The sequence below is a fragment of the Streptopelia decaocto genome, assembly GCF_964273445.1.
Source record: "Streptopelia decaocto genome assembly, contig: HAP1_SCAFFOLD_149, whole genome shotgun sequence".
Lineage (NCBI taxonomy): Eukaryota > Metazoa > Chordata > Aves > Columbiformes > Columbidae > Streptopelia > Streptopelia decaocto.
Window position 1 is genome coordinate 112,440 of NW_028117133.1, and position 25,945 is coordinate 138,384.

General features: G+C 57.0%; 1 pseudogene across 1 annotated transcript; it reads left to right on the plus strand.

Annotated features, from left to right (window-relative positions):
• Window positions 1-917: 917 nt before the first annotated feature.
• Window positions 918-24,576, plus strand: LOC309451871 (tRNA-dihydrouridine(47) synthase [NAD(P)(+)]-like; annotated as a pseudogene). The gene is made up of 12 exons (XR_014186701.1): window positions 918-1,009; window positions 19,140-19,440; window positions 19,670-20,231; window positions 20,831-20,872; window positions 20,967-21,119; window positions 21,218-21,334; window positions 21,597-21,662; window positions 21,738-21,895; window positions 22,398-22,525; window positions 22,818-23,006; window positions 23,090-23,216; window positions 24,411-24,576. The product of XR_014186701.1 is annotated as a tRNA-dihydrouridine(47) synthase [NAD(P)(+)]-like (transcript).
• The last annotated feature ends 1,369 nt before the right edge of the window (window positions 24,577-25,945 follow it).

Sequence of the window (25,945 nt, forward strand, 5' to 3'; positions counted from 1 at the left end):
TGTGTCAAATCTATGGGGCCCGGATGCCTGGGTCCCTCCTCGGTCAAATCTATGGGGCCCGGACGCTTGGGTCCCTTATCAGTCAAATATATGGGGCCAGGACGCCTGGGTCCCTGTTTGGTCAAATCTATGGATCCCGGACGCCTGGGTCCCTCATTGGTCAAATCTATGGGTCCCCATATGTCACCATTTTGTCGGGGATTTGGAACATTTCTGGAGACTTTCCGAAGTTTCCCCGGGATTTCCCAATTTTTGGAGCGAACTCCAAACATGTTGTCGAGGGTTGAGATTGCGGGGTGACAATAAAACCCTGGCAGATGTATTGTTAACCCCCTCTCCCCCCCCCTTCCCCCTTTTGCCCCTCCCTCTCCCCCCTTCCCACTCAGCACAGGCGATCGGGAGGGAAAGAAGGACAGAGAGAAGAGAGTTGGAAAAATTAAAGATGTTTTACTAATGCTACTAATAAGAATAGAGAAAATAATACACAATATACAAAACCAATCTTGAAAGTCTCAGCAACTGCAGGGCAGGCACCCGAAGTCCTGGACTGGACTCTGCAGCCACCGGAGCTGGATTCGGTCTCTCACTAGGCCTCAGTTCTCAGGGATGAGTAGCAAGATCCTCTCCTAATGTCGCCATAAGGAAAAAGGGGCGAGATCCTCGTGGTCTCCCACTTTTATATGAAGTATTCACGTGAATGGAATGTTATACACAGTTGGTCAGTTTCTTGGTCACCGGTTTCTCGTCGCCCCTCTCGCGAGATGTCCATCCATGCTTATCAATACGTTTGCATTCCATTGCTAGGTTTACCAAAACATGGGTCTGGTTCTCCAGGAAAATGCAGTTAATATGAAGGCTTTAGCTGACAGACAAAATTCACCGAAAGAGAAACTTGTTTTTAACAAAACCAGGACACCATGAGACATCGAGCCCCCTCGCTACGAGTTCTTGCCCAAGGCCCACACACCAGCCAGAGCGAGAGCGTCGCAGCCGAGGCTGTTTCTGGTGGGTAGGGATGGGGACCAGGAAAGGTTGTAACGAGAGTCCTAAACACACGGGAAAACGCGGTGGGTATAGAGGAGGGAGCAGAGCTCAGCAGGCGCCATCTCGCATCCAACATCTGACACGTCAAGGTTGGTTTTCAGCCTGAGCTTCCACCTGTTATAAATGAAGACAAGTTTCTAAGCCAATTAATCAATTTTATTGAGCAAGCGAATTTAAAGCAAGCAAGCAATTAGGCAAAACAGCGCTGGGTGAGCGGGGGAAGCTCGGTTCCGCCACGGGCACCCCCTCCACTCTTCGTGGGTGCTTATATACGTTTTTACACGTGTTCACGCATTGGTTGATGCTGTTCGCGGGCTTCCAGCAGCTCTCCGGATTGGTGGAAGGTGTTGCTATGGAAGAATTTGCTGTGGAAAATGTTGCCTTTTGAGCCACTTGGATGTCGCTGGTTTCTGGCTTGAAAAAGCTGAGTCACTGGGGGGGTGCTCGTCCTCTGCACCCCCACAGTGGTGCCCCTGGAGCCTCCAAACATCCCCACACTGGCCGCAGGCATCCAGCGCTCAGTGGCGCCTCGCGCTCCCTTCTAATGGCCCTGGTCAGGGTGTCTGGGGCCAAACAAAAGAAGCTGTTGGCCTCAAGTACCAGAGAAAGAGGGAGACGTGCCTGCTCCTTCCAAACTGAAGGGGGGGAAGGAGAAAGGGGGGGTTTGCACCAAGGCATTCAGGCCTTGGTTTTAACTGCCACTACAAAGTTCTACAAAACAGAATCAAACTTGTACAAGCACAGTTACTGCTTACAACAATATGCATAATATAACTGAGTTCCACTAGATTTGTTCAACAATAACAATTTTGAACATCACTTATTACACACCCACGGTCCAAAGGCAAGGACCAGCTTTGCGCTCCAGCCTCACAAGCTCCAGCATTGCTTGCTGCTCATCAACCTCGTTAACACAACCAACAGGCGTGTGCGGCAGCCCCTCAGATCTGGAGTTCTGTGCTGCCCACAGCCCATGTCCAAGGAAACGCCAAACCCGGGGACACGACGGCCCCCTCTCACAGCTCCTCCGGCCCTCCTGCAGCCCGGGCCCAGAGCACAACCCAGCCCTTCCTATGGCCCAGAGCACAAACCAGCCCTTCCTATGGCCCAGAGCACAAACCAGCCCTTCCTATGGCCCAGAGCACAAACCAGCTCCTCCTATGGCCCAGAGCACAAACCAGCCCTTCCTATGGCCCAGAGCACAAACCAGCTCCTCCTATGGCCCAGAGCACAAACCAGCCCTTCCTATGGCCCAGAGCACAAACCAGCCCTTCCTATGGCCCAGAGCACAAACCAGCCCTTCCTACGGCCCAGAGCACAAACCAGCCCTTCCTATGGCCCAGAGCACAAACCAGCCCTTCCTATGGCCCAGAGCACAAACCAGCCCTTCCTATGGCCCAGAGCACAAACCAGCCCTTCCTATGGCCCAGAGCACAAACCAGCCCTTCCCTTCCTATGGCCCAGAGCACAAACCAGCTCCTCCTATGGCCCAGAGCACAAACCAGCCCTTCCTATGGCCCAGAGCACAAACCGGCCCTTCCTATGGCCCAGAGCACAAACCAGCTCCTCCTATGGCCCAGAGCACAAACCAGCTCCTCCTATGGCCCAGAGCACAAACCAGCCCTTCCTATGGCCCAGAGCACAAACCAGCTCCTCCTATGGCCCAGAGCACAAACCAGCCCTTCCTATGGCCCAGAGCACAAACCGGCCCTTCCTATGGCCCAGAGCACAAACCAGCTCCTCCTATGGCCCAGAGCACAAACCAGCCCTTCCTATGGCCCAGAGCACAAACCAGCCCTTCCTATGGCCCAGAGCACAAACCAGCTCCTCCTATGGCCCAGAGCACAAACCAGCCCTTCCTATGGCCCAGAGCACAAACCAGCTCCTCCTATGGCCCAGAGCACAAACCAGCCCTTCCTATGGCCCAGAGCACAAACCAGCCCTTCCTATGGCCCAGAGCACAAACCAGCTCCTCCTATGGCCCAGAGCACAAACCAGCTCCTCCTATGGCCCAGAGCACAAACCAGCTCCTCCTATGGCCCAGAGCACAACCCAGCTCCTCCTATGGCCCAGAGCACAAACCAGCCCTTCCTATGGCCCAGAGCACAAACCAGCCCTTCCTATGGCCCAGAGCACAAACCAGCCCTTCCTATGGCCCAGAGCACAAACCAGCCCTTCCCTTCCTATGGCCCAGAGCACAAACCAGCCCTTCCTTTCCTATGGCCCAGAGCACAAACCAGCTCCTCCTATGGCCCAGAGCACAAACCAGCTCCTCCTATGGCCCAGAGCACAAACCAGCTCCTCCTACGGCCCAGAGCACAAACCAGCCCTTCCTACGGCCCAGAGCACAAACCAGCCCTTCCTATGGCCCAGAGCACAAACCAGCCCTTCCTATGGCCCAGAGCACAAACCAGCCCTTCCTATGGCCCAGAGCACAAACCAGCCCTTCCTATGGCCCAGAGCACAAACCAGCCCTTCCTATGGCCCAGAGCACAAACCAGCTCCTCCTATGGCCCAGAGCACAAACCAGCTCCTCCTATGGCCCAGAGCACAAACCAGCCCTTCCTATGGCCCAGAGCACAAACCAGCCCTTCCTATGGCCCAGAGCACAAACCAGCCCTTCCTATGGCCCAGAGCACAAACCAGCCCTTCCTATGGCCCAGAGCACAAACCAGCTCCTCCTATGGCCCAGAGCACAAACCAGCCCTTCCTATGGCCCAGAGCACAAACCAGCCCTTCCTATGGCCCAGAGCACAAACCAGCTCCTCCTATGGCCCAGAGCACAAACCAGCTCCTCCTATGGCCCAGAGCACAACCCAGCCCTTCCTATGTCCCAGAGCACAAACCAGCTCCTCCTATGGCCCAGAGCACAAACCAGCTCCTCCTATGGCCCAGAGCACAACCCAGCCCTTCCTATGGCCCAGAGCACAAACCAGCTCCTCCTATGGCCCAGAGCACAAACCAGCTCCTCCTATGGCCCAGAGCACAAACCAGCCCTTCCTATGGCCCAGAGCACAAACCAGCCCTTCCTATGGCCCAGAGCACAAACCAGCCCTTCCTATGGCCCAGAGCACAAACCAGCCCTTCCTATGGCCCAGAGCACAAACCAGCCCTTCCTATGGCCCAGAGCACAAACCAGCCCTTCCTATGGCCCAGAGCACAACCCAGCCCTTCCTATGGCCCAGAGCACAAACCAGCCCTTCCTATGGCCCAGAGCACAAACCAGCTCCTCCTATGGCCCAGAGCACAAACCAGCCCTTCCTATGGCCCAGAGCACAAACCAGCCCTTCCTATGGCCCAGAGCACAAACCGGCCCTTCCTATGGCCCAGAGCACAAACCAGCTCCTCCTATGGCCCAGAGCACAAACCAGCCCTTCCTATGGCCCAGAGCACAAACCAGCTCCTCCTATGGCCCAGAGCACAACCCAGCCCTTCCTATGGCCCAGAGCACAAACCAGCTCCTCCTATGGCCCAGAGCACAAACCAGCCCTTCCTATGGCCCAGAGCACAAACCAGCCCTTCCTATGGCCCAGAGCACAAACCAGCCCTTCCTATGGCCCAGAGCACAACCCAGCCCTTCCTACGGCCCAGAGCACAAACCAGCCCCCCCTTGCCCAGAGCACAAACCAGCCCTTCCTATGGCCCAGAGCACAACCCAGCCCTTCCTATGGCCCAGAGCACAAACCAGCCCTTCCTACGGCCCAGAGCACAAACCGGCCCTTCCTATGGCCCAGAGCACAACCCAGCTCCTCCTATGGCCCAGAGCACAAACCAGCTCCTCCTATGGCCCAGAGCACAACCCAGCCCTTCCTACGGCCCAGAGCACAAACCAGCCCCCCCTTGCCCAGAGCACAAACCAGCCCTTCCTATGGCCCAGAGCACAACCCAGCCCTTCCTATGGCCCAGAGCACAAACCAGCCCTTCCTACGGCCCAGAGCACAAACCGGCCCTTCCTATGGCCCAGAGCACAAACCAGCCCTTCCTATGGCCCAGAGCACAAACCGGCCCTTCCTATGGCCCAGAGCACAAACCAGCTCCTCCTATGGCCCAGAGCACAAACCAGCTCCTCCTATGGCCCAGAGCACAAACCAGCTCCTCCTATGGCCCAGAGCACAACCCAGCCCTTCCTATGGCCCAGAGCACAAACCAGCTCCTCCTATGGCCCAGAGCACAAACCAGCTCCTCCTATGGCCCAGAGCACAAACCGGCCCTTCCTATGGCCCAGAGCACAAACCAGCCCTTCCTATGGCCCAGAGCACAAACCAGCTCCTCCTACGGCCCAGAGCACAAACCAGCTCCTCCTATGGCCCAGAGCACAAACCAGCTCCTCCTATGGCCCAGAGCACAAACCAGCTCCTCCTATGGCCCAGAGCACAAACCAGCCCTTCCTATGGCCCAGAGCACAAACCAGCTCCTCCTATGGCCCAGAGCACAAACCGGCCCTTCCTATGGCCCAGAGCACAAACCAGCTCCTCCTATGGCCCAGAGCACAAACCAGCCCTTCCTATGGCCCAGAGCACAACCCAGCCCTTCCTATGGCCCAGAGCACAAACCAGCCCTTCCTATGGCCCAGAGCACAACCCAGCCCTTCCTATGGCCCAGAGCACAAACCAGCCCTTCCTATGGCCCAGAGCACAAACCAGCTCCTCCTATGGCCCAGAGCACAAACCAGCTCCTCCTATGGCCCAGAGCACAAACCAGCCCTTCCTATGGCCCAGAGCACAAACCAGCCCTTCCTATGGCCCAGAGCACAAACCAGCTCCTCCTATGGCCCAGAGCACAACCCAGCTCCTCCTATGGCCCAGAGCACAAACCAGCCCTTCCTATGGCCCAGAGCACAAACCAGCTCCTCCTATGGCCCAGAGCACAAACCAGCCCTTCCTATGGCCCAGAGCACAAACCAGCCCTTCCTATGGCCCAGAGCACAAACCAGCTCCTCCTATGGCCCAGAGCACAACCCAGCCCTTCCTATGGCCCAGAGCACAAACCAGCTCCTCCTATGGCCCAGAGCACAAACCAGCTCCTCCTATGGCCCAGAGCACAAACCAGCCCTTCCTATGGCCCAGAGCACAAACCAGCCCTTCCTACGGCCCAGAGCACAAACCAGCCCTTCCTATGGCCCAGAGCACAAACCAGCTCCTCCTATGGCCCAGAGCACAACCCAGCCCTTCCTATGGCCCAGAGCACAAACCAGCTCCTCCTATGGCCCAGAGCACAAACCAGCCCTTCCTATGGCCCAGAGCACAAACCAGCTCCTCCTATGGCCCAGAGCACAAACCAGCTCCTCCTATGGCCCAGAGCACAAACCAGCCCTTCCTATGGCCCAGAGCACAAACCAGCCCTTCCTATGGCCCAGAGCACAAACCAGCTCCTCCTATGGCCCAGAGCACAAACCAGCTCCTCCTATGGCCCAGAGCACAACCCAGCCCTTCCTATGGCCCAGAGCACAAACCAGCCCTTCCTATGGCCCAGAGCACAAACCAGCCCTTCCTATGGCCCAGAGCACAAACCAGCTCCTCCTATGGCCCAGAGCACAAACCAGCCCTTCCTATGGCCCAGAGCACAAACCAGCCCTTCCTATGGCCCAGAGCACAAACCAGCCCTTCCTATGGCCCAGAGCACAAACCAGCTCCTCCTATGGCCCAGAGCACAACCCAGCTCCTCCTATGGCCCAGAGCACAAACCAGCCCTTCCTATGGCCCAGAGCACAACCCAGCCCTTCCTATGGCCCAGAGCACAACCCAGCTCCTCCTATGGCCCAGAGCACAAACCAGCCCTTCCTATGGCCCAGAGCACAAACCAGCCCTTCCTATGGCCCAGAGCACAAACCGGCCCTTCCTATGGCCCAGAGCACAAACCAGCTCCTCCTATGGCCCAGAGCACAAACCGGCCCTTCCTATGGCCCAGAGCACAAACCGGCCCTTCCTATGGCCCAGAGCACAAACCAGCCCTTCCTATGGCCCAGAGCACAAACCAGCCCTTCCTATGGCCCAGAGCACAACCCGGCCCTTCCTATGGCCCAGAGCACAACCCGGCCCTTCCTACGGCCCAGAGCACAACCCGGCCCTTCCTACGGCCCAGAGCACAAACCAGCTCCTCCTATGGCCCAGAGCACAAACCAGCCCTTCCTATGGCCCAGAGCACAAACCAGCTCCTCCTATGGCCCAGAGCACAAACCAGCTCCTCCTATGGCCCAGAGCACAAACCAGCCCTTCCTATGGCCCAGAGCACAAACCAGCTCCTCCTATGGCCCAGAGCACAAACCAGCCCTTCCTATGGCCCAGAGCACAAACCAGCTCCTCCTATGGCCCAGAGCACAAACCAGCCCTTCCTATGGCCCAGAGCACAAACCGGCCCTTCCTATGGCCCAGAGCACAAACCAGCCCTTCCTATGGCCCAGAGCACAAACCGGCCCTTCCTATGGCCCAGAGCACAAACCGGCCCTTCCTATGGCCCAGAGCACAAACCGGCCCTTCCTATGGCCCAGAGCACAACCCAGCTCCTCCTATGGCCCAGAGCACAAACCGGCCCTTCCTATGGCCCAGAGCACAAACCAGCTCCTCCTATGGCCCAGAGCACAAACCAGCTCCTCCTATGGCCCAGAGCACAAACCAGCTCCTCCTATGGCCCAGAGCACAAACCAGCTCCTCCTATGGCCCAGAGCACAAACCAGCTCCTCCTATGGCCCAGAGCACAAACCAGCCCTTCCTATGGCCCAGAGCACAAACCAGCTCCTCCTATGGCCCAGAGCACAACCCAGCCCTTCCTATGGCCCAGAGCACAAACCAGCTCCTCCTATGGCCCAGAGCACAAACCAGCCCTTCCTATGGCCCAGAGCACAAACCAGCCCTTCCTATGGCCCAGAGCACAAACCAGCTCCTCCTATGGCCCAGAGCACAAACCAGCTCCTCCTATGGCCCAGAGCACAAACCAGCTCCTCCTATGGCCCAGAGCACAAACCAGCCCTTCCTATGGCCCAGAGCACAAACCAGCTCCTCCTATGGCCCAGAGCACAAACCAGCCCTTCCTATGGCCCAGAGCACAAACCAGCTCCTCCTATGGCCCAGAGCACAAACCAGCTCCTCCTATGGCCCAGAGCACAAACCAGCCCTTCCTATGGCCCAGAGCACAAACCAGCTCCTCCTATGGCCCAGAGCACAAACCAGCTCCTCCTATGGCCCAGAGCACAAACCAGCTCCTCCTATGGCCCAGAGCACAAACCGGCCCTTCCTATGGCCCAGAGCACAAACCGGCCCTTCCTATGGCCCAGAGCACAAACCAGCTCCTCCTATGGCCCAGAGCACAAACCAGCTCCTCCTATGGCCCAGAGCACAAACCAGCCCTTCCTATGGCCCAGAGCACAAACCAGCTCCTCCTATGGCCCAGAGGACAAACCAGCTCCTCCTATGGCCCAGAGCACAACCCAGCCCTTCCTATGGCCCAGAGCACAACCCAGCCCTTCCTATGGCCCAGAGCACAAACCAGCTCCTCCTATGGCCCAGAGCACAAACCAGCTCCTCCTATGGCCCAGAGCACAAACCAGCCCTTCCTATGGCCCAGAGCACAATCCAGCTCCTCCTATGGCCCAGAGCACAAACCAGCCCTTCCTATGGCCCAGAGCACAAACCGGCCCTTCCTATGGCCCAGAGCACAAACCGGCCCTTCCTATGGCCCAGAGCACAAACCAGCCCTTCCTATGGCCCAGAGCACAAACCAGCTCCTCCTATGGCCCAGAGCACAAACCAGCTCCTCCTATGGCCCAGAGCACAAACCAGCTCCTCCTATGGCCCAGAGCACAAACCAGCTCCTCCTATGGCCCAGAGCACAAACCAGCCCTTCGTATGGCCCAGAGCACAAACCAGCCCTTCCTATTGCCCAGAGCACAAACCAGCCCTTCGTATGGCCCAGAGCACAACCCAGCCCTTCCTATGGCCCAGAGCACAACCCAGCTCCTCCTATGGCCCAGAGCACAACCCAGCCCTTCCTATGGCCCAGAGCACAACCCAGCCCTTCCTATGGCCCAGAGCACAAACCAGCCCTTCCTATGGCCCAGAGCACAACCCAGCCCTTCCTATGGCCCAGAGCACAAACCAGCCCTTCCTATGGCCCAGAGCACAAACCAGCTCCTCCTATGGCCCAGAGCACAAACCAGCTCCTCCTATGGCCCAGAGCACAAACCAGCCCTTCCTATGGCCCAGAGCACAAACCAGCCCTTCCTATGGCCCAGAGCACAAACCAGCCCTTCCTATGGCCCAGAGCACAAACCGGCCCTTCCTATGGCCCAGAGCACAAACCGGCCCTTCCTATGGCCCAGAGCACAACCCAGCTCCTCCTATGGCCCAGAGCACAACCCAGCCCTTCCTATGGCCCAGAGCACAAACCAGCCCTTCCTATGGCCCAGAGCACAAACCAGCCCTTCCTATGGCCCAGAGCACAAACCAGCTCCTCCTATGGCCCAGAGCACAAACCAGCCCTTCCTATGGCCCAGAGCACAAACCAGCTCCTCCTATGGCCCAGAGCACAAACCAGCCCTTCCTATGGCCCAGAGCACAAACCAGCTCCTCCTATGGCCCAGAGCACAAACCAGCTCCTCCTATGGCCCAGAGCACAAACCAGCTCCTCCTATGGCCCAGAGCACAAACCAGCTCCTCCTATGGCCCAGAGCACAAACCAGCCCTTCCTATGGCCCAGAGCACAACCCAGCTCCTCCTATGGCCCAGAGCACAAACCAGCTCCTCCTATGGCCCAGAGCACAAACCAGCCCTTCCTATGGCCCAGAGCACAAACCAGCTCCTCCTATGGCCCAGAGCACAAACCAGCCCTTCCTATGGCCCAGAGCACAAACCAGCTCCTCCTATGGCCCAGAGCACAACCCAGCTCCTCCTATGGCCCAGAGCACAACCCAGCTCCTCCTATGGCCCAGAGCACAAACCAGCCCTTCCTATGGCCCAGAGCACAAACCGGCCCTTCCTATGGCCCAGAGCACAACCCGGCCCTTCCTATGGCCCAGAGCACAAACCAGCTCCTCCTATGGCCCAGAGCACAAACCAGCTCCTCCTATGGCCCAGAGCACAAACCAGCTCCTCCTATGGCCCAGAGCACAACCCAGCCCTTCCTATGGCCCAGAGCACAACCCAGCCCTTCCTATGGCCCAGAGCACAACCCAGCCCTTCCTATGGCCCAGAGCACAAACCAGCTCCTCCTATGGCCCAGAGCACAAACCGGCCCCTCCTATGGCCCAGAGCACAAACCGGCCCTTCCTATGGCCCAGAGCACAAACCGGCTCCTCCTATGGCCCAGAGCACAACCCAGCCCTTCCTATGGCCCAGAGCACAAACCGGCCCTTCCTATGGCCCAGAGCACAAACCGGCCCTTCCTATGGCCCAGAGCACAAACCGGCCCTTCCTATGGCCCAGAGCACAACCCAGCTCCTCCTATGGCCCAGAGCACAAACCAGCCCTTCCTATGGCCCAGAGCACAAACCAGCTCCTCCTATGGCCCAGAGCACAAACCAGCCCTTCCTATGGCCCAGAGCACAAACCAGCTCCTCCTATGGCCCAGAGCACAAACCAGCCCTTCCTATGGCCCAGAGCACAAACCGGCCCTTCCTATGGCCCAGAGCACAAACCGGCCCTTCCTATGGCCCAGAGCACAAACCAGCCCTTCCTATGGCCCAGAGCACAAACCAGCTCCTCCTATGGCCCAGAGCACAAACCAGCTCCTCCTATGGCCCAGAGCACAAACCAGCTCCTCCTATGGCCCAGAGCACAAACCAGCTCCTCCTATGGCCCAGAGCACAAACCAGCCCTTCGTATGGCCCAGAGCACAAACCAGCCCTTCCTATGGCCCAGAGCACAACCCAGCCCTTCCTATGGCCCAGAGCACAAACCAGCCCTTCCTATGGCCCAGAGCACAACCCAGCCCTTCCTATGGCCCAGAGCACAAACCAGCCCTTCCTATGGCCCAGAGCACAAACCAGCTCCTCCTATGGCCCAGAGCACAAACCAGCTCCTCCTATGGCCCAGAGCACAAACCAGCCCTTCCTATGGCCCAGAGCACAAACCAGCCCTTCCTATGGCCCAGAGCACAAACCAGCCCTTCCTATGGCCCAGAGCACAAACCGGCCCTTCCTATGGCCCAGAGCACAAACCGGCCCTTCCTATGGCCCAGAGCACAACCCAGCTCCTCCTATGGCCCAGAGCACAAACCAGCCCTTCCTATGGCCCAGAGCACAAACCAGCCCTTCCTATGGCCCAGAGCACAAACCAGCCCTTCCTATGGCCCAGAGCACAAACCAGCTCCTCCTATGGCCCAGAGCACAAACCAGCCCTTCCTATGGCCCAGAGCACAAACCAGCTCCTCCTATGGCCCAGAGCACAAACCAGCCCTTCCTATGGCCCAGAGCACAAACCAGCTCCTCCTATGGCCCAGAGCACAAACCAGCTCCTCCTATGGCCCAGAGCACAAACCAGCTCCTCCTATGGCCCAGAGCACAAACCAGCTCCTCCTATGGCCCAGAGCACAAACCAGCCCTTCCTATGGCCCAGAGCACAACCCAGCTCCTCCTATGGCCCAGAGCACAAACCAGCTCCTCCTATGGCCCAGAGCACAAACCAGCCCTTCCTATGGCCCAGAGCACAAACCAGCTCCTCCTATGGCCCAGAGCACAAACCAGCCCTTCCTATGGCCCAGAGCACAAACCAGCTCCTCCTATGGCCCAGAGCACAACCCAGCTCCTCCTATGGCCCAGAGCACAACCCAGCTCCTCCTATGGCCCAGAGCACAAACCAGCCCTTCCTATGGCCCAGAGCACAAACCGGCCCTTCCTATGGCCCAGAGCACAACCCAGCCCTTCCTATGGCCCAGAGCACAAACCAGCTCCTCCTATGGCCCAGAGCACAAACCAGCTCCTCCTATGGCCCAGAGCACAACCCAGCCCTTCCTATGGCCCAGAGCACAAACCAGCTCCTCCTATGGCCCAGAGCACAAACCAGCTCCTCCTATGGCCCAGAGCACAAACCAGCTCCTCCTATGGCCCAGAGCACAACCCAGCCCTTCCTATGGCCCAGAGCACAACCCAGCCCTTCCTATGGCCCAGAGCACAACCCAGCCCTTCCTATGGCCCAGAGCACAAACCAGCTCCTCCTATGGCCCAGAGCACAAACCGGCCCCTCCTATGGCCCAGAGCACAAACCGGCCCTTCCTATGGCCCAGAGCACAAACCGGCTCCTCCTATGGCCCAGAGCACAACCCAGCCCTTCCTATGGCCCAGAGCACAAACCGGCCCTTCCTATGGCCCAGAGCACAAACCGGCCCTTCCTATGGCCCAGAGCACAAACCGGCCCTTCCTATGGCCCAGAGCACAAACCGGCCCTTCCTATGGCCCAGAGCACAAACCAGCTCCTCCTATGGCCCAGAGCACAAACCAGCCCTTCCTATGGCCCAGAGCACAAACCAGCTCCTCCTATGGCCCAGAGCACAAACCAGCCCTTCCTATGGCCCAGAGCACAAACCAGCTCCTCCTATGGCCCAGAGCACAAACCAGCCCTTCCTATGGCCCAGAGCACAAACCAGCCCTTCCTATGGCCCAGAGCACAAACCAGCCCTTCCTATGGCCCAGAGCACAAACCGGCCCTTCCTATGGCCCAGAGCACAAACCAGCTCCTCCTATGGCCCAGAGCACAAACCAGCTCCTCCTATGGCCCAGAGCACAAACCAGCTCCTCCTATGGCCCAGAGCACAAACCAGCCCTTCCTATGGCCCAGAGCACAAACCAGCTCCTCCTATGGCCCAGAGCACAAACCAGCTCCTCCTATGGCCCAGAGAACAAACCAGCTCCTCCTATGGCCCAGAGCACAAACCAGCTCCTCCTATGGCCCAGAGCACAAACCAGCCCTTCCTATGGCCCAGAGCACAAACCAGCCCTTCCTATGGCCCAGAGCACAAACCAGCTCCTCCTATGGCCCAGAGCACAAACCAGCCCTTCCTATGGCCCAGAGCACAAACCAGCTCCTCCTATGGCCCAGAGCACAAACCAGCCCTTCCTATGGCCCAGAGCACAAACCAGCTCCTCCTATGGCCCAGAGCACAAACCAGCCCTTCCTATGGCCCAGAGCACAAACCAGCTCCTCCTATGGCCCAGAGCACAAACCAGCTCCTCCTATGGCCCAGAGCACAAACCAGCTCCTCCTATGGCCCAGAGCACAAACCAGCCCTTCCTATGGCCCAGAGCACAAACCAGCTCCTCCTATGGCCCAGAGCACAAACCAGCCCTTCCTATGGCCCAGAGCACAAACCAGCTCCTCCTATGGCCCAGAGCACAAACCAGCCCTTCCTATGGCCCAGAGAACAAACCGGCCCTTCCTATGGCCCAGAGCACAAACCAGCTCCTCCTATGGCCCAGAGCACAAACCAGCCCTTCCTATGGCCCAGAGCACAAACCAGCCCTTCCTATGGCCCAGAGCACAACCCAGCCCTTCCTATGGCCCAGAGCACAAACCAGCTCCTCCTATGGCCCAGAGCACAAACCAGCTCCTCCTATGGCCCAGAGCACAAACCAGCTCCTCCTATGGCCCAGAGCACAAACCAGCTCCTCCTATGGCCCAGAGCACAAACCAGCCCTTCCTATGGCCCAGAGCACAAACCAGCTCCTCCTATGGCCCAGAGCACAAACCAGCCCTTCCTATGGCCCAGAGCACAAACCAGCTCCTCCTATGGCCCAGAGCACAAACCAGCCCTTCCTATGGCCCAGAGCACAAACCGGCCCTTCCTATGGCCCAGAGCACAAACCGGCCCTTCCTATGGCCCAGAGCACAAACCGGCCCTTCCTATGGCCCAGAGCACAAACCGGCCCTTCCTATGGCCCAGAGCACAAACCGGCCCTTCCTATGGCCCAGAGCACAAACCAGCCCTTCCTATGGCCCAGAGCACAAACCAGCTCCTCCTATGGCCCAGAGCACAAACCAGCTCCTCCTATGGCCCAGAGCACAAACCAGCTCCTCCTATGGCCCAGAGCACAAACCAGCCCTTCCTATGGCCCAGAGCACAAACCAGCTCCTCCTATGGCCCAGAGCACAAACCAGCCCTTCCTATGGCCCAGAGCACAAACCAGCTCCTCCTATGGCCCAGAGCACAAACCAGCTCCTCCTATGGCCCAGAGCACAAACCAGCCCTTCCTATGGCCCAGAGCACAAACCGGCCCTTCCTATGGCCCAGAGCACAAACCGGCCCTTCCTATGGCCCAGAGCACAAACCAGCTCCTCCTATGGCCCAGAGCACAAACCAGCTCCTCCTATGGCCCAGAGCACAAACCAGCCCTTCCTATGGCCCAGAGCACAAACCAGCTCCTCCTATGGCCCAGAGGACAAACCAGCTCCTCCTATGGCCCAGAGCACAACCCAGCCCTTCCTATGGCCCAGAGCACAACCCAGCCCTTCCTATGGCCCAGAGCACAAACCAGCTCCTCCTATGGCCCAGAGCACAAACCAGCTCCTCCTATGGCCCAGAGCACAAACCAGCCCTTCCTATGGCCCAGAGCACAAACCAGCTCCTCCTATGGCCCAGAGCACAAACCAGCCCTTCCTATGGCCCAGAGCACAAACCGGCCCTTCCTATGGCCCAGAGCACAAACCAGCCCTTCCTATGGCCCAGAGCACAAACCAGCTCCTCCTATGGCCCAGAGCACAAACCAGCTCCTCCTATGGCCCAGAGCACAAACCAGCCCTTCCTATGGCCCAGAGCACAAACCAGCTCCTCCTATGGCCCAGAGCACAAACCAGCTCCTCCTATGGCCCAGAGCACAAACCAGCCCTTCGTATGGCCCAGAGCACAAACCAGCTCTTCCTATGGCCCAGAGCACAAACCAGCTCCTCCTATGGCCCAGAGCACAAACCAGCTCCTCCTATGGCCCAGAGCACAAACCAGCCCTTCCTATGGCCCAGAGCACAAACCAGCCCTTCGTATGGCCCAGAGCACAACCCAGCCCTTCCTATGGCCCAGAGCACAACCCAGCTCCTCCTATGGCCCAGAGCACAACCCAGCCCTTCCTATGGCCCAGAGCACAACCCAGCCCTTCCTATGGCCCAGAGCACAACCCAGCCCTTCCTATGGCCCAGAGCACAACCCAGCCCTTCCTATGGCCCAGAGCACAAACCAGCCCTTCCTATGGCCCAGAGCACAAACCAGCTCCTCCTATGGCCCAGAGCACAAACCAGCTCCTCCTATGGCCCAGAGCACAAACCAGCTCCTCCTATGGCCCAGAGCACAAACCAGCCCTTCCTATGGCCCAGAGCACAAACCAGCCCTTCCTATGGCCCAGAGCACAAACCAGCTCCTCCTATGGCCCAGAGCACAAACCAGCTCCTCCTATGGCCCAGAGCACAAACCAGCTCCTCCTATGGCCCAGAGCACAAACCAGCTCCTCCTATGGCCCAGAGCACAAACCAGCTCCTCCTATGGCCCAGAGCACAAACCAGCCCTTCCTATGGCCCAGAGCACAAACCAGCTCCTCCTATGGCCCAGAGCACAACCCAGCCCTTCCTATGGCCCAGAGCACAAACCAGCTCCTCCTATGGCCCAGAGCACAAACCAGCTCCTCCTATGGCCCAGAGCACAAACCAGCCCTTCCTATGGCCCAGAGCACAAACCAGCTCCTCCTATGGCCCAGAGCACAAACCAGCTCCTCCTATGGCCCAGAGCACAAACCAGCTCCTCCTATGGCCCAGAGCACAAACCAGCCCTTCCTATGGCCCAGAGCACAAACCAGCTCCTCCTATGGCCCAGAGCACAAACCAGCCCTTCCTATGGCCCAGAGCACAAACCAGCTCCTCCTATGGCCCAGAGCACAAACCAGCTCCTCCTATGGCCCAGAGCACAAACCAGCCCTTCCTATGGCCCAGAGCACAAACCGGCCCTTCCTATGGCCCAGAGCACAAACCGGCCCTTCCTATGGCCCAGAGCACAAACCAGCTCCTCCTATGGCCCAGAGCACAAACCAGCTCCTCCTATGGCCCAGAGCACAAACCAGCCCTTCCTATGGCCCAGAGCACAAACCAGCTCCTCCTATGGCCCAGAGGACAAACCAGCTCCTCCTATGGCCCAGAGCACAACCCAGCCCTTCCTATGGCCCAGAGCACAACCCAGCCCTTCCTATGGCCCAGAGCACAAACCAGCTCCTCCTATGGCCCAGAGCACAAACCAGCTCCTCCTATGGCCCAGAGCACAAACCAGCCCTTCCTATGGCCCAGAGCACAAACCAGCTCCTCCTATGGCCCAGAGCACAAACCAGCCCTTCCTATGGCCCAGAGCACAAACCGGCCCTTCCTATGGCCCAGAGCACAAACCGGCCCTTCCTATGGCCCAGAGCACAAACCAGCCCTTCCTATGGCCCAGAGCACAAACCAGCTCCTCCTATGGCCCAGAGCACAAACCAGCTCCTCCTATGGCCCAGAGCACAAACCAGCCCTTCGTATGGCCCAGAGCACAAACCAGCTCTTCCTATGGCCCAGAGCACAAACCAGCTCCTCCTATGGCCCAGAGCACAAACCAGCTCCTCCTATGGCCCAGAGCACAAACCAGCCCTTCCTATGGCCCAGAGCACAAACCAGCCCTTCGTATGGCCCAGAGCACAACCCAGCCCTTCCTATGGCCCAGAGCACAACCCAGCTCCTCCTATGGCCCAGAGCACAACCCAGCCCTTCCTATGGCCCAGAGCACAACCCAGCCCTTCCTATGGCCCAGAGCACAACCCAGCCCTTCCTATGGCCCAGAGCACAACCCAGCCCTTCCTATGGCCCAGAGCACAAACCAGCCCTTCCTATGGCCCAGAGCACAAACCAGCTCCTCCTATGGCCCAGAGCACAAACCAGCTCCTCCTATGGCCCAGAGCACAAACCAGCCCTTCCTATGGCCCAGAGCACAAACCAGCTCCTCCTATGGCCCAGAGCACAAACCAGCTCCTCCTATGGCCCAGAGCACAAACCAGCCCTTCCTATGGCCCAGAGCACAAACCAGCTCCTCCTATGGCCCAGAGCACAAACCAGCCCTTCCTATGGCCCAGAGCACAAACCAGCCCTTCCTATGGCCCAGAGCACAAACCAGCCCTTCCTATGGCCCAGAGCACAAACCAGCCCTTCCTATGGCCCAGAGCACAAACCAGCTCCTCCTATGGCCCAGAGCACAAACCAGCCCTTCCTATGGCCCAGAGCACAAACCGGCCCTTCCTATGGCCCAGAGCACAACCCAGCTCCTCCTATGGCCCAGAGCACAAACCAGCTCCTCCTATGGCCCAGAGCACAAACCAGCCCTTCCTATGGCCCAGAGCACAACCCAGCTCCTCCTATGGCCCAGAGCACAAACCAGCCCTTCCTATGGCCCAGAGCACAAACCAGCCCTTCCTATGGCCCAGAGCACAAACCAGCCCTTCCTATGGCCCAGAGCACAAACCAGCTCCTCCTATGGCCCAGAGCACAACCCAGCCCTTCCTATGGCCCAGAGCACAAACCAGCCCTTCCTATGGCCCAGAGCACAAACCAGCCCTTCCTATGGCCCAGAGCACAAACCGGCCCTTCCTATGGCCCAGAGCACAAACCAGCCCTTCCTATGGCCCAGAGCACAAACCAGCTCCTCCTATGGCCCAGAGCACAAACCAGCTCCTCCTATGGCCCAGCAAACAGACAGAGCCCTCCCACACCTCCGCTGGGTCCGGCTGCAAATGTCTCCAAAGGGCAACATGGAAAACCCTGTTGCTGCAGCAGCCACAACAGAATTCTGCCCATGGGATTGTTGGCAATCAGGACCCAGAACCACGGGCGCAGTTCTATGCGGCGCTTTATTCCAGCGCTGGGAAACCAGGGCTTCGCACCCAAAGCTTCCACCACCGATTTGAACTGCACTGTATGTATACAACTTGGTTACATACATATTCATTACAATTCTTGACAACCATTAGCATATTCCACACCTATTCTAACACAAACCATCTATCTAAGCAACATTCGCATGTTTATCAGTCGTTAAAGTAACCTTCGCATGTTCTGCAGCTGTTTCTCCGTTACCTGTTTTTAAAGAATTGGTCATAAATCTATGTCAATCTTAAGAATAGGGTTTGGTTATATAAGATTATGCTTGAATACACATCTACTTGGATACAAACCGAAAAACTTCTAAGTAAAGCGCAAACCCTGGACACAGCATCAAGCGCAAACCTTGGACACAGCATCCTAGACACCATCCACACAACCAAACACAGAAAAACCCTGAATATAGTGAAAGTTAGCTCAACTAAACTTAGTAAAAGTTAGTTCAACTACAACAGGACGGCTCCAAGGCAGATTTATGGCTCTGTGCAATGGGAGCTGGCACACACCAGCTGAACGCCTAGAAACCAGGCGCTGTATTTACTGCTTAAAAATCAAAACAACCTCAAACACCCAAAAAACCGAGAGCAAGAGCCTTGTATCTGTGCAGAGAGCTCCATCCTCCCCAGCCGGGAGCTCTGGGGATGCAGAGCAGCCAGACCCCCTGGCCAGGATCAGGGGACCCCTCAGAAGTCACGGAACAAAAGGCCCCAGGCGTATTTTCCTGCCCCTCACGCCAATTTTTTCAAAGTCCCTTCAAAATTTTCCAATTTTGGTCCCAATTCTTCCCATTCCCATTGAAACTTTTCAAATCCCTCTCAACATTGTTGAAATTCTCTTGAAGCTTTTAAAATTCTCTCTAGAATTTTCAAAATCCATGTCCACATGTTTACAATTTCACGTCCAAATTGCTAAAATTCCAGTTGAAATGTTTTCAAAGTCCCACCCGAGCGACACCCACCCCCCCCGCTCCCGCCCCGCCCGCCGCTGTGAGGCCGCTGAGCCTCGGCCGGGCCTTTTATACCCTCCCCGTCACGTGGCCCCGCCCCGCCCCTTTCGTCATCCCCACAACACCCAACCCGGGACGTGCCCGCCCCCTCCATAGCCCGCCCACTCCGTGCCCGGTCCCCCCGTGTCCCTCCCGGCTGGTGCCCGGTCCCTCCATAACCCCCGGCCGGTGCCCTCCCCGCCACCCCCGTGTCCCGGTCACCCCGCTCAGCCGGTGCCGTGTCCCCGCAGGTTCCTCACCTCCAAGGAGCAGTTCCACGCGTTCCTGCGGGCCCGGGGGGGTGGGGAGGATGGGGAGGAGGTCGAGGAGAAGAAGGAGGATGAGGATGAGGATGTCGGCAGCCCCCAGAGCGAGGCCCCGCCAAACGGGTGAGGCCGGAGGAGCCGGGGCAGGACGGGAGAGCCGAGAGGAGGTGGATCAGCGGAGAAGGAGCCGGCGGAGCGGAAGCGGGTGCAGGGGCAGAACAAGAGCCGGCCGTGCACGAAACCCACCCACGGCGAGCAGAACAGGCTGTGCCCGTCGGTCACGCAGGTGGGACACGGGGCTCTGGGGCGCGGTGGGTGCTCAGAGCAGTTCTGGGCCAGGGCAGACCCAGGCTTACCTCACCTGTGCTGGAGGATGGTGGTGTTGTCCCAAAACTGGGTTCTTCACCCAGTTCATTAATGTCCTTTGTCTCTATGGCTCGTGTGTCTCCAACCCTGGCATGCCTGGGTGGGGAAGCAGAGGGCAGAGGTCTCACCCTGCTCTTTATCGTTTTAAGGGCTGTGCAGAGAAGTGCTACTTCGGCGCGCGGTGCCGCTTCCTCCACGATGTCGGTGAGTACGTGGCGGCGAAGCCGGGCGACCTGGGCCGCAGCTGTGTGCTCTTCCAAACCTTCGGCAAGTGCGTTTACGGTGTCACCTGCCGCTTTGCCCAGTCCCACCTCGGGCCGGCTACCAGAACAACGCTGACCTGGCCAAGCAGTGGGAAGGGAAGACGCTGGTGAGGAACAACCTCTCCAAGGACCTCCAGCACCAGCTGCGCAAGAAGAAGTTTAACTTCAAGAAGGCCCATGAGTATCTCCGCGGTCTGGCCAAGCCCCACGGTGACGGTGGGAAGGGCAACAAAGCCACCGGGTGCTCTGCAGAGGAGCAAGAGGTGCCCAACTGCACAACAGCCCAGGAGGGCCGGGGAGACGGCCCCGAATGTCCTGTGCGACCAGAGCAGGGAGAAGATCCCAAACCAGACGCCTGGCAGAGCGACGAGGAGCCTTCCTCCATCAAAACAGCCGGCCGGTGACAGATGAAGATCTTATAAAGCTGCGGGCATGCGAGAAGAAGAAGGTGAGAGTTCGGTTGAGGGCTGCCGTCTCTTGTCAAGTGGCTGAGATTGTGCTTGGGAAGACAGGAGGGAGCTCTGGGCTGGGTGAGAGGCAGAGGACAGAGCTGCCTGGGGACCGTGTTACTGTTGTGAGGAGCGGGATGCGGGAAGGTGAGCTCTTGGGGTCGTGGTGGTGTCCTTGGAGGGGGAGAAGCAAGAGAAGCTGCGGCTCCTTGCACGTGGAGGAGCTGAGCTGTTGGTGAGGGTGGAAGCGAGCTGCTGGAAGAGTGGAGGCTGGGGCTGGTTGGTTTGTACTGCACGATGCCCTCCTCTCCTCCTTGTCACCTCCCGCCTCTCCTCCTCGTCACCTCTGTCCTTGCACCCGTTAGCCAGTCTCGCATCCCTCGGTCTGTAACTGCTTTGAGTTTTCTCCAAGCCGAGCAGTGAAAACAACTGGAGCGGTTCAGTTTCTGGTTCTTTCATCCAAACGATACGTTCTCAGGGAATATCTGAGGTTCCTGAACAAAACCGGTGATCTTCTGGTTTTCCCACTGAGTTATACTCACGGCAAGTGATAAAATTGCTGACTGGAATATCTTCCTCCATCCCTCTTGTTTCCCAGCTGGAAATCCAAGGCAAGCTCTACTTGGCTCCACTCACCACGGTGAGTAGATCATTCTCTCCTTCTGTCAAATGTTGCTGTTCCACATTTGGAGCAGGGCAGATCTGAAGAACCACGTCTCCGCTGTCTCTCCCAGTGTGGTAACCTCCCTTTCCGAAGGATCTGCAAGCGCTTCGGGGCGGACGTCACCTGCGGAGAGATGGCTGTGTGCACCAACCTGCTCCAGGGCCAGTCCTCCGAGTGGGCTCTCCTCAAACGCCATCACACCGAAGATATTTTTGGGGTGCAGGTGAGTGCTGTCACCTTGATAACCTAAAAAAATGATAACTCGCTTCTGAAGAGAAAAGCTGCTTCTTGAACTCAGGCAACCTGTCCCCTCTTTGGTAGCTGGAAGGGGCGTTTCCAGACACAATGACCAAATGTGCAGAGCTCCTGATCCAGACAATTGAAGTAGACTTTGTAGACATCAACGTGGGGTGTCCCATTGACCTGGTCTACAAGAAGGTAAGATGTTCTCTAGCACGCTTTGTGAGTCCTGTTGCTCCAAGTCTTGAGATGCTCCAAGTCTTGAGATGCTCCAAAAGTCTTGAGATGCTCCAAAAGTCTTGAGGTGCTCCAAAAGTCTTGAGGTGCTCCAAAAGTCTTGAGATGCTCCAAGTCTCAGCTGCATCCCCTGAGCAGAGAGCTGCTGTGGAGCAGCTCCAAGCAGCATCTTCACTATGCGAGGAGGCAGAAAATCTTGACTCTCCCGCTTTTTGTCCCCCAGGGAGGAGGCTGCGCCCTGATGCCTCGGACCAACAGGTTTGAACAGATCGTCCGAGGGATGAACTCGGTGAGTCGGCGCATCTGCCGGCAGCGGGGGATGAGCTGATGGAGCCGACTCCTGCCTCACCCTCCATTTCTGCAGGTGCCGGACGTCCCGCTGACTGTGGAGATACGGACGGGGGTGCAAGAGAAGATGAACATTGCTCACAAAATAACCCCCAAGATCCGCGAGTGGGGAGCGTCCATGGTCACGGTACAGGGATCATTGGCCGGTGTCCGGGAACTCTGCGCAACACGGGGGTGACTTTACCACTCCCCGCAGCCCAGCGGCTCTTTTAAACACCTTTGCCGAGCTGCATACGAGCTTTTAGTGTTTTCTGCTCATGACAGTGAAAAATTCAGGTGCGGGGAGCGTTTTCGTGGGTGCTTCTGAGCTTTGCGTGCATGACAAAGGGAGATGGTCCCTGCGGTGCTCTGGGAGGGAGCTTTCAGCCCAATAAACCCCATTCCAGAGGGATCCTTGACCCCTGCCCGTGTCATTTCCTTTGCTGAAGCCCGTTATTCCCAGTCTGCTCTGCCTCCTCCGGGCGTTTTTTGGGGTCTCACTGCAGGTTTCTTCGCCAGCTCCACGGCCGGAGTAGAAGTGCTGCGTGTTGAATTCAAGAGGATCAGCCTGAGGGAGGTGGAGTGTCAGCAACATCCCTGGGGGGCTCAGAACATGAGCTGCGGGGCCTCTTTGGCCAATCTGGCTCTTGGACCCCGTGTCCTTTGTGAATTTTCTCCCATGCCTGGATTCGCTCAGCTTGACTTGCCCTCTGTATCGCTCTGACCTCCGGCTTCTCCCTTCTGGACAGGAAACGGTGATATTTTGTCTTATGAAGATGCTAATCGAGCCCTGCAGATGGGCGTTTCGGGAATCATGATCGCAAGGCAAGTGCTTGTGTTCCCCCCTCGCTTCTGAGCTCCATCGGTGCAAGAGTAAAAAGGGAATTAAATACCTGAACAGACCTGAAACACCAGAAGTTTCTTCTTGGCGAAACTACTCTTTGAAAGTTGGTAAAATCACTTTGCATCTGTGGGAACGTCCATCAGGTTCCTGTGGAAATTGAGATAAAAATTCAAGCGTCACTGGCGGGCAGATGAGTGCTGGAAAGCCTCTTAGATTAGTTGGCGTGTTCAGAAGCATCAGTGAGGGGAATAACAATGCACTTCTTTGCTGCAGAGGGGCGCTCATCAAACCGTGGCTTTTCACTGAAATTAAGGAGCAGCGCCACTGGGATATCTCTTCCAGTGAGAGATTTGGGTTCCTCAAGGACTTCACCAGCTACGGCCTCGAGCATTGGGGCTCGGACACGCAGGGGGTGGAGAAGACGAGGAAGCTCCTGCTGGAATGGCTCTCGTTCCTCTGCAGGTAACTCTGCCGGCCGGGGTCGCTCAGCACAGGAACCCGCGTTGTCCACCCACCGCACCCACCGCTGCTGCGTTTCACTGCAGGTACATCCCAGTGGGCTTATTAGAACACCTACCTCAGAAAATTAACGAGCGACCGCCTTACTACATGGGAGAGACTATCTGGAGACGCTGATGGCAAGCCAGAACGTGGATGATTGGATTAAATAAGGTAAGAAAGCGCTGAATTTCAGTAAAATGGGTGGGAAGGGACAAGGCAGAGCACAAAGTCGCCTTATTGAAAGTTTTAGTTGAACCAGCATCCAGGAAATATGTTAAACCACCTCAACTCTAAAGAAAATTACTGTGCACTGAAAATACAGCGTGTTCCAAAGTGTGAGATAGTTCAAGTCTTAAGCGAGGCCAAATGTGATCGCGCTAGCGCTGACTTCCATCATTTTGGGACCTGACCTTAATGCAGTTTGGCACGAGCAGGGTTCTGGCTCCGCACACGCACAGCGAGAGCTTGGGAGCAGCTTTTCGGAGGCTCGTGTTGGGTTTTGGCACGTCCCGGCCAGCGGTGACGCCGCGGTCAGGTCACCAAACCCGGCACCGGCCCTGGGGACTCCCCGGCGAGAAGGACGTTGCCCTTACCTGATGGTCTTGTCCCTCCAGGGCTGTGGTTTGGGGCTGAAGCTCAGCACTGGGGGTGCTTTTGTGCAGCAGCCTTCATTTCTAGGGAGATTAAAGTCTTGATTTGAGACACCTGAGTGTAGTCACCATCGCTATAGAGCCACGGGGCCATCAAACAACTGTGTATGGTGCACTTGTTAGCAATCAGGACACAGAACCACGGGCGCAGTTCTATGCGGTGCTTTATTTCAGCGCTGGGAAACCAGGGGTTCGCACCCAAAGCTGGCTTCCCTGCTTAGTTTAAGTTACACAGTATTTATACAGTCCATTCACATACATATTCATATATTAATTAAGATACATAACGGTTCCTCAACATTGATTGCAACATCGATTGCAACATCTTGGAACTGTTTTGATCATGTGCAGTGTCCTCTGGTGGTCCTTCAGGGGGTCTTCAGGATGAAGTAAGTAGTCTTCATCACTTCTGTCCCTTTCACCTTTGGGTACTGCACAGGCGTACTACTTCTATAGCTAGATAACTGCTGACTTGCTCGACCTCCGGAGATACTGCATGTACTTCTCCTCACTCTATGCGTATTTAGGCGAAGATAAAAGCTAGGTTGTTAAGATAAGAGTATACTCGAAGACGATATGCTCGAACATCCTTTCAGGGACAGTTTACAAAACTGATTCATCCTTTCAGGAACATTTTGTAAAACTGGTTCTGTTACTAACACACTGAACACAAACCTCTCCTTATTTTTTTGTTTTATTCTTCTCTTTCTTCCAGCGAGATGCTTCTGGGCCCTGTACCTACCAGCTTCACCTTCCTGCCCAAACACAAGGCCAATTCCTACAGACAGGGCTGAGGAGCCCTTTCCCGCGGCTGTGAGTCGAGCGGAGGCGTCGAGGGGCGGGTTGGCTCCAAAATGAAATAAAGGTTGATGTCTTTAGAAGCCCGGTTGTCTTCACGCCCCCAACGAGAGTCCTCGCCACGAGTGGGCACACGGGCTCAGCCAGCCTCGTGGCCAGCGGTGCCTCGCTAATAGAGAACAGTGCGGTTAATTAACAGCATACGGGCACCGCAGAGCTCTGGCCTCCTGCTCGCTTGTCCTGGCTCACATAGTGGGAGCAAAAGCCCTCTTGTTCCTCCCAGGATGTCCTTGGTGGTGCCAAATGGTCCATGTACGGTGTACTGACCCGATCCCCGGGGTCCTGCAGAGCACAAATAGTCCCAGCACCTGGGCAGATGTGCAGCATCCAGCCCTTTTTTTGGGGAGCACACAGTGGTGGGTTCCGTCTCCTCCCAAGTGTCACGAAAGCTCAGCCCCTCCGAGGGGGATCCAGGGCTGCTCGGGTTTCCTGGTCAGGGGACTGCTGGAGTGAGGTCTGGGCAACACGGCTGTGTGACACCCCCTCGCGTCCCTTTTTCCTGTCTCTGCATCACTGCAGCGCACAGAAGCACAGGCAATGGTCACAAACGTGTTCACTATCACTGCAGCGCACAGAAACACAGGCAATGGTCACAAACGTGTTCACTATCACTGCAGCGCACAGAAACACAGGCAATGGTCACAAACGTGTTCACTATCACTGCACAGAAACACAGGCAATGGTCACAAACGTGTTCACTATCACTGCAGCGCACAGAAGCACAGGCAATGGTCACAAACGTGTTCACTATCACTGCAGCGCACAGAAACACAGGCAATGGTCACAAACGTGTTCACTATCACTGCACAGAAACACAGGCAATGGTCACAAACGTGTTCACTATCACTGCAGCGCACAGAAGCACAGGCAATGGTCACAAACGTGTTCACTATCACTGCAGCGCACAGAAACGCAGGCAATGGTCACAAACGTGTTCACTATCACTGCAGCGCACAGAAACACAGGCAATGGTCACAAACGTGTTCACTATCACTGCAGCGCACAGAAACACAGGCAATGGTCACAAACGTGTTCACTATCACTGCAGCGCACAGAAACACAGGCAATGGTCACAAACGTGTTCACTATCACTGCACAGAAGCACAGGCAATGGTCACAAACGTGTTCACTATCACTGCAGCGCACAGAAACACAGGCAATGGTCACAAACGTGTTCACTATCACTGCAGCGCACAGAAACACAGGCAATGGTCACAAACGTGTTCACTATCACTGCAGCGCACAGAAACGCAGGCAATGGTCACAAACGTGTTCACTATCACTGCACAGAAGCACAGGCAATGGTCACAAACGTGTTCACTATCACTGCAGCGCACAGAAACGCAGGCAATGGTCACAAACGTGTTCACTATCACTGCACAGAAACACAGG